General features: G+C 39.5%; 1 pseudogene; it reads left to right on the forward strand.

Moving 5' to 3' along the window:
* Window positions 1-323: 323 nt before the first annotated feature.
* Window positions 324-6793, forward strand: LOC106000574 (annotated as a pseudogene).
* Window positions 6794-8442: the final 1649 nt, after the last annotated feature.

The following is an 8442-nucleotide window of genomic DNA, read 5'->3' on the forward strand; positions in this document are numbered from 1 at the left end:
CCACAGTGCCACTTCTGGCTTTTTTCTTTTTGCTTATGTGGTGCTGAGGAATCGAACCCAGGGCCTCAGGCATGCAAGGCAAGTGCTCTACCACTGAGCCACCTTCCCAGCCCTTTTTTTTTTTTTTTTACATTTTTAAAGCATCTTTGTCATTTGATCTGAATGTGTTTTCTGATTACTTCACTATACATGTACATGGCTCACACTGAAAGCATCCATCCCAGAAGACCACATGAACACAGTTAGGTACTCGAGAAGGAGGTTATAAGGAGGTTTACTGGAGGGGCTGACAAGGCCATCTTCCCCATGGGAGAGGGCGCAAAATGGCTGCTGTCCATATTCAGGTGCATCCTTGTAACACTGGGGCTGGAGGTGGGAGGTACTCTGTATGCACAGCTAGTTCTGGGCAGAGAGAGGGAATTCAGACCTATCCCAATAAAGCTGGCTGGAGCCTGGGGAGAGTTCTCTTTGTGAAGGGCAGAGTGGAGTTCAGATTTGGTTGGAGGGGATTCTGCTGATAGAGATGGGGGCTAGACAGGCTGCTAGGAAAGTTAAGTGGGAGGATCTCAACACCTGAGAAGGAGGGAATGCTAACACAAATAGTAACTGGTTAAGAATTGATGGTTATAATATTTATTATTTAAATGTTTCATAATGATATATACTTAAAGTACCATATACATGATATGTTCACACAATTTTGTCTGGAGAGATGGGGGGGGGTGAGAGGGAGAGAGAGAAAGAGATGGTTAATTATCCAGAAGGATTTAACGAGCATTCAATGTAGTGGTTTTCTGTTATAGCACTATAAAATTGCTTGGGGATCTTTTTAAATGTATTCATATTTGATCCTTTTTCCAAAGCCAGTTAAAATATGTAGGAGCAGCTCTTGGTATACTTTTGTTGAAGCTCCTTAGCTCCTTAGGTGACTGTAAAGAGCAGTCATGGCTGAGGCACTATAATTAAAATGAACAAATATTAAGACCTTTGCTCTAGACATCCTATCAGTGAGTTCCTCCAGATCATTTTGAATTTTTTCATGGGCCTGATGATTTTTTTCAGATCCTTCCTGCGTTCAGCATAAGTATTAACTATATCTTAAGAATTTACAGCTGTTATCTCTGAACATAAAATATTGAGGATATTTTCGTTTAACAATTTATTTCCATCCTGGGCTCTTTTTCTTGTTTTTCTCTGTCTTTTTTGTTTTGTTTTGTTTGTCAGTGGTGGGGTTTGAACTCTGAGCTTAGACGCTGTCCCTGAACTCTTCAGCTCAAGCGCTCTACCACTTGAGCCACAGCACCACTTCCTCTCTGTCTTTAAAAGACTATTTCATTTAAATTACAAAAGCAAGATATGCTTATAAGTTTTTTAAATAATGTATGATAAAAGTATGGAGAAATTGAGGTAAAAAACAATCTTCCTCTACAGCCCTTATTCCTATTCTTCTTTACTCCTATCACTTCCTATAGTAGTTTCTGTTTATTCTTCTGTAATATTTCTACTCCTGTATATATAATGTATACACACATATATTCTTACATAAACACATACCACACCACACATAGACATATTAATAGAGATACATTTGTTTAAGGACATGTCTGGGAGACATTTTCATTAGCACACATACACTTTTACTTTATTCTTTTAAAAGGCTATATAGCATTCCATGGCTAGTTAATGTCTCTAACTAGCCATGGTTAATTAATTTCTTTAACTAGTTTCTTACTAAAACATATGTGGAATATTTCCAGTTTATAACTACTGTGATAAAAATCAATGCCACAATGAGCTGGAAGTATACCTCAAGTGAGAGAGTGTGTGACTAACATGTGCAAGTCCTAGGACTAATCTCTAATATTTTTTTTAAAGTCACAAGAATCAGCTGGGCACCAGGGGCTCACGCTTATAATCCTAGCTACTCAGGAGGCTGAGATCTGAGGATCATGGTTCAAAGCCAGCCCTTGAAACTCTTATCCCCAATAAACTACTCAGAAAATGGGAAGTGGCACTGTGGCTCAAGTGGTAGAGTGCTAGCCTTGAGCTGAAGAGCTGAGGGACAGTGCCCAGGCCCAGAGTTCAAGCCTCATGACTGACCATTAAAAAAAAAGAGTAACAAGAATCATCATTGTACATATTTATATAATTTTGGCACTGCACCTATGGGTGTCTATCCAATTTCTCCTTTTGCTATTTGTTATTAGCAGTGTTTGCCAAGATCTACCCTCTTGTGAAAGCTAAATATATCAGACCCGATTTCTTTTTCCTCAGGGCCTCCCAATAGACCTTGCTTGTTTATCTACCACAGGTTGAGATGCAACTTATTTCTTAGATCTATCCCAAGAGGAAGTTGCATAAAAGTAGAGGAGGATAAATAAAGAACTGAAATGATTATGATTGTGCTCTAGTTATTGCCAGGACTCAAAGCAATGTTGCAAAATTATTTACTTTTTAATAATAATAGATTGCAAGAGGTGATTAGCAGAAATTAACTTGTTCAGGCAAACAGGGACAAAGATTCAGTGTCTTTTCTGTTTTCCTCTGCTTCTTCTGTCCATTTTCTGCTTCTTTAGTTCCTCCCTTTTCCGTGGCATGTCTCTGTTCTATTAACTGGCCAGAGTATTATGCTTTTTCATGCTTGTGCTTTGCTTCGTATCAAAGTACATTCATTTAGTGTCTTGTGTATTTCAAGATTAGGACATATGTCAAAGCAGGAAGCAGCTGCATTTTCTACACTGCATGAGGTTAAGAGTGTTTATAAGAAGTGACAGGACATGTGAGTTTCTATTAAAGAGGATTCTGTATCCAACATAAAGGCCCATCAGGAAGTCAGTTTATCCAGTCAAGTCATGTACTACAGAGATTTCCCTATTTAGGGAGGAAGTCACAAATTCAGAGATAGGGAATCAAGGTACATCAAGCAAACATACAATTCTTAAGAAGCAAGTACATTCACATACACATTGCAAGTTCTTTCCTGGGAAGATGTGTTTCTTTGCAATAATGTGTTCAAAGGCCTTGAACACATGCATTAGAAAAGCTAGAAATTTTCTGCAAACTATGAAATCATTAACCAGGAAAATGTTATCTAGGAACACAATAAGTGAGTAAGACTAGCTGAAGCCACAAAGAAGCCATAAAAGAAAGACAAAAAGAAACTATTATCTTTATTTTCCAAATTTAACTAAGGATTTCTCCAGGTAGGAAAAATTGAACATCAAGTATACTATTAATATATTGTTAATCATTTATCTTTTCCAAGAAGCCTACCTTCCACCACATAATCCTATACACCACATAATCCTATACACAAGTCCCTGAGAATGGTGTACCATGCAAGTGAGTAAATAGACTTGATAGGAAATAGCCCAAGTTCTAAATTTTGCATTGGCCCAAGCTATCTGCAAAAGATTGTTTTCCAAAGATGACCACAACAAAAGGAAATAACAAAATGCTGAAGCAAGGATACAGATTGACCCAGCTGAACAAGACACTATGTTGAAAACAAACTTTACAACCTGGGGGGGGGGAGGGAGGAGTTGGGGAGGTGGGGAGGGAAGGGATAGTAAAAGAAAAACAAAGGAGGGGGTAAAAATGATAGGAAATGTAGTCATTACCTTACTCATATAACTTTAACCCCACTGTACAGTATCTTTACAATTAAAAAAATTTTAAAGATGACCACAACAATCTTTCCCATAACTTTCATATTCTAGAATGTGATATTCCTACATGGGAGCTAGAGTCTTAATACACTCTACTTGAAAACAAGTGGGTTTGTGAGTTTATTGTAACCAAAAGAATGTGGTAAAAGTGACAGAATATAACTTCAGAAGCCTGTGATAGGATTTCCACATTGTTTGCAGAAATATGTACTGAAAGTTTGAATCACTGTGTAAACAATCCAGCCATTGTAAGGACACCATGTTATGAAAAAGTACAAACTACCCACATTGAAAGGAAGCATGGAAAAGCTCTGAGACAGCATGGAGGGATACAGAGAGGCAGAAGGAAAAGAGGGAGCAGGAGAGGGGAGGGGAGGAAGAATACAAGTAGCCCTTAGCTTTTTTTTTTTTTGCCCGGTGTCCACTATAATCATTGTATTAATGCAGCCTCAGGGAAGACCCCAGGACAGAATTGTCTAGGTGAATCCTTTCTAAATCTAGAAATCAATTCTCTCACCAGTTCACAGAGAAGAGGTAGAACCTGGCAAAATCTGTGGAAGTGTCTACCAAAGGTCCATGAGTTAAAGGCTTGGTCACCAACCCATAGAGCTATTAGGAGATGGTAGAACCTCTAGGAGGCAGAGGCTAGAGGAAGCTTGTTTGTTCAGTGGAAGTATTTCCTTGAAGGGTATATTGGGATCCAGGGCCCATTTTTTCATTGATGCCTCCTGGATGCTATGAGGTTAGTACTAAAAATCTTGTGTGTATGTGTGTGTGTGTGTGTGTGTTTTCCAGTCATGGGGCCTGAACTCTGGGCCTGGGCGCTGTCCCTCAGCTCACTCTTCAGCTTAAGGCTCTATCACTGGAGCCAGAGTGCCACTTCCGGCTTTTTCTGTTTATGTGGTGCTGAGGAATTGAACCCAGGGCTTCATGCATGCAAAGCAAGCACTCTACCACTGAGCCACCTTCCCAGCCCCTCTTTTTGTTTTTAAAGTTGATTTCAGGAACTTTTGTTACAGTGATGGAAAGCTAAAACAAACTCAAGGCTTAATGGGATTATGGCAAAGAAGAGTCATATGGAAATGAAAATATGTTAAGAGAAATTAGTATACATAATATAATAATAGGTAAAATAATAAAGAGAAATAGTACACTTAGGTACTATTAACCTCTGGCACTTAGACTTAAATTAGTTCACCAGATTAGTTACCAAACAGAATTTCAAGGGCCTAATAATACTCTTGGATGGCAACGGGTTCAATTTGAGATGTACAAATTTGGAGAGAAGTATCCAACATAATCCTACAGTGGAATACAATCAAATTATTTATGAGAAGGTGACTTCTCCTCTAATCAGTTTCTTCAGTGAATCCTTCCAATTTTATAGACTTTACTCTGTTTGTTGAAATTTCATACCTTTGAAGTGTTCTGAGACAGACTATTTTTTAGTTCTCTTCTTAGTCCTGTTTCATTCATTCTGGGATCATGATAGAACATGTATAGCAAGTAATCTTACATATGTCTTACTATTTCTCTTTTAGTGAACTATATTGATTGATTGGTTGATTCTTTGATTGAGTGATTGTTGGTTGTGGGGCCTGAACTCTGGGCCTGGGTGCTGTCCCTCAGCTCTTCAGCTCAAGGTTAGCACTCTATCACTTGAGCCACAGTGCCACTTCTGGCTTTTTCTGCTTGGTGCTAAGGAATCCAACTCAAGACCTCATGCATGAAAGGCAAGCAGTCTACCACTGAGCCACCTTCCCAGCACCACATTTAATTTTAAATTTAATTTTTAAATTTTTTGTTGTTGTTTGTGGGGCTTGAACTCCTGACCTCGGTGCTATTCCTGAGCTTTGTTACTCAAGGCTAGTGTTGTACCACTGGTGGTTAATTGGAGATGAGACTTTCCTGCCCAGGCTGGCTTTGAACAAAGATCCTCAGATCTTAGCCTCTTGAGTAGCTAGGATTCCAGGCATGAGCCAGCAGCACTGGCTGTGAAATACATTTTAAAAGCAGTGACAATATTAGAGAATATCCATACATTAAAATCTTTACAATAATCCTATTATAAGCTCTTATTTATGACTTACACTAATAATAAAACATGTTACTTAATGTCATATGAATATGGAGTATAAAGGAAAATATAAATCCAAATGTCTTTCATGTAAAAGTCCACATGCTAACGAATAGTCATATTGATATCAAGATTTTACTGTGACCACATTTCACAATCAAAGGTAGTTTTCTGGGCCTACACAACATTACTTCACTGTCTGTAGCCTGCACAGACAACAAAGGGCCATGAGGTTGGTAGGATAACAGTCAGTACTGGAATCAAAACCTGAGACTGAGTCATTCTAGTATCAAAGAGAATAGAATTTCAGATTTGAAAGGGATTTTGATGTCATTTAATCTAACCTTCTCCTTTTGTTTTAAAGATAAGAAAACTATGTTTTCAAAATGCAATGTAGGAGGCGGCGTTGGCAGCGGCAGGTGCAGGGGTGGAGGCCGAGCCCCAGTCCTGGGTTGGGCCCCTGACTCACCAAGGTGAGGCCGCCGAGCCGCCCTCCTGGCCAAGGCCTCGGGTTACTTCGTCAGCATGGATGCGCAGCCGAGGAGAGCGTCACCTTGGGCACCAAGATAAGCCTCATCTTCGAGGTGGTGGAGGACGGCTTCCTGGACATCGACGTGGAGATCACAGGTCCCTATAATAAAGGCATTTATAAAGGAGATAGAGAGTCCAGTGGAAGTACACGTGTGCTGCACACATGGATGGAATGTTCAAGTTTTGTTTCAGTAATAGGATGCCTACCATAACTCCAAAGATAGCCATGTTCACTATCGATACAGGAAAGGCTCCCAAAGGACAAGACACAGAGACAGAGGCTCACCAGAACACACTAGAAGAAATGATTAATGAGCTGGCTGTGGCGATGACAGCTGTAAAGCATGAACAGGAGTACATGGAAGTCTGGGAAAGGATACACAGGGCCATAAACGATAACACAGATAACCGCAGAGTGGTCCTCTCGTCCTTCTTTGAAGCTCTTGTTCTAGTTGCCATGACACTGGGACAGAGCTACTACCTGAAGAGAGTTTTTGAAGACCGGAGGGTTATTTAAAGGGTTGTTTTCCTGGCCATCCCAACTCATAATTCACTTATTGACCAACACTTTGGTCATAATACTGTCATTATTTTCTACATTTTCATTTTTTGATCTGTACACTCACAGCTTACATTCCATTCTGATGAATAGGTATGGGGGGGATCTTTAGAAATTATAGCAGAAATTTGGCATTGGATTGACGTAAGATTGCTTATTTGAAAGCTGCCTCTTGTCTACATACAGGTCCTTCTAGAACTCAAACACTGTAAATGAACTACAAGAGTATAGTCTTTCTCTCTTCTTTGCTTTAGTTTTTGAAATGAGATGTAGATGTTGAGGTCCCACAAAGCCTCGCAGTACTTCACTGAAATGACTGCAGTCTTGGGATGCCCTCAGCCTCTGCTTCATTTCAGGAGAGCACAAGCCTAACTAGTCACTGTGTGAAACAGCGCCACTGAGTCTCAGCATTTTCTGCCTAGCTTCATGCTACCAGGATGGGTGCTCGTATATTTTTTCTTGTGTTTTATTTAAACATGATAATTATCTCAACAAACATCCCCCCTTATATTTTCCCCTTGAATCTTAGGACTGAATCACCTCCACTAAAGCTGACAGCAGTTAATAACCATTCTTTGGTTTCTGCCTAACCTTAAAGTCTCTATTACAGCTGTTTGTCTGGGTGTCTAGGCAAACACCAGCTGCCCTTTCTGCACTTTCTTTCTTCACTCTGGACACATAGAAAGTAGGCATTTATGTAATTGGAAAAATCTTCATTTCTGATATCAAAGGGTTAAAGGCTCTTGGGTTTTCTTGCAGTGATATTCAGCCATTATTTTGTTTTTGTCAGTGGTCTTTAGAGCCACTAAACATGGCACTGAACATCAGTGTTAGCACGAAGGGTTTTGTCTGGTTTCTCCTGGGCCTTTTTGTTCTTTTTTTTTTTTGGTACATGTGAGTTTTGTTTTACATAAACAAAAACTTTCCCTTGATCTCTGATGATGTTTTGAAATTGAAAGGGCATCTGCTTTTGGTGTGGAAGCCAGCATCCAGGATTATGTTGGGACTGATGTATATTAGTTACTTATACATTGGTTTTGGGGATCTTTGCAAGGGGAATACAAGTAACAAGTTTTATATAATTAATTTAAATTTGTTAGGGGTTTTCATGTTTAAGACAATTTTTCAACTTTGGGTGAAAATGCTTGCAACAGTTTATTGATAAGGTGACTGTTTTACCTTAGCACTGTTGCATGGGTTTTTCTTTTTTTGTGTGTGAAAACACTTCAGAATTGAATTAAAAGTTATAAATTGGTTGTGTATCTAATATGCCCCAGGTTCAGTGAATAAACAATTTTTTTAATGCAGTGTAGGGGCTGGGAAGGTGGCTCAGTGATAGAGTGCTTGCCTTGCATGCATGAAGCCCTGGGTTTGTTTCCTTAGCACCACATAAGCAGAAAAGGCCGGAAGTGGCTCTGTGGCTCAAGTGGTAGAATGCTATCTTTGAGTTGAAGAGTTGAAGAGTGCCCAGGCCCAGAGTTCAAGCTCCACGACTGACCAAAAAAATGCAATGTAATATAACTAATATGAGGTCTCTAAAAGGAGCCAGCATGGAATCCTGTGTCCTGACTCCAGTCTAGACTCTTACAGTTCTGAAGTTTATTCTG

The sequence above is a fragment of the Dipodomys ordii genome, unplaced genomic scaffold (genome assembly GCF_000151885.1).
Source record: "Dipodomys ordii isolate 6190 unplaced genomic scaffold, Dord_2.0 Scaffold227, whole genome shotgun sequence".
Lineage (NCBI taxonomy): Eukaryota > Metazoa > Chordata > Mammalia > Rodentia > Heteromyidae > Dipodomys > Dipodomys ordii.